The 427-nt window shown below is 32.8% G+C and overlaps 1 protein-coding gene across 1 annotated transcript in view; it reads right to left on the bottom strand.

Moving 5' to 3' along the window:
* LOC119581991 overlaps positions 1–427 on the bottom strand; it is a gene marked incomplete at its 3' end in the record, with an annotated part of 37,751 nt that overhangs the window by 15,261 nt on the left and 22,063 nt on the right.

Below are 427 nucleotides of genomic sequence, written 5' to 3'. Positions count from 1 at the left end.
CCTACTTCACCACTTTAACTTTTTTCTAATCTTAAAATTGGGTTTCTCTCATATCAAATGGATACCTTATCAAATGGAACAATAACATCATATTCTCCTTTTAGAAACTGTTCAAACACAAACAGTATCTACCAGTGAATTCACTGGGAAACAATAAGAATCACACTTTCACCAAAATAACTGTAGTGACCATGATGAGCACACTGCAAAAACACCCCATTGCTGACAGAAACAGAGATAACTATCAAAAATTCGCTTTGCACTATTAATGATAATATGATCATTATCATATAAAAAATATTACTTGACAACCAGGAAAATTTAATATGCTCTACCTCTTTAATCCAGGCTGAGGGTCCTTACACAGGTCCAATAGAAGCATATGACATATACATGAATCAAATCATGCACACAAATAATAATGCAT

The sequence above is a fragment of the Penaeus monodon genome, chromosome 15 (assembly GCF_015228065.2).
Source record: "Penaeus monodon isolate SGIC_2016 chromosome 15, NSTDA_Pmon_1, whole genome shotgun sequence".
Lineage (NCBI taxonomy): Eukaryota > Metazoa > Arthropoda > Malacostraca > Decapoda > Penaeidae > Penaeus > Penaeus monodon.
Note: the sequence above shows the minus strand (reverse complement) of the source record. Positions and strands in the feature narration are given on the sequence as shown.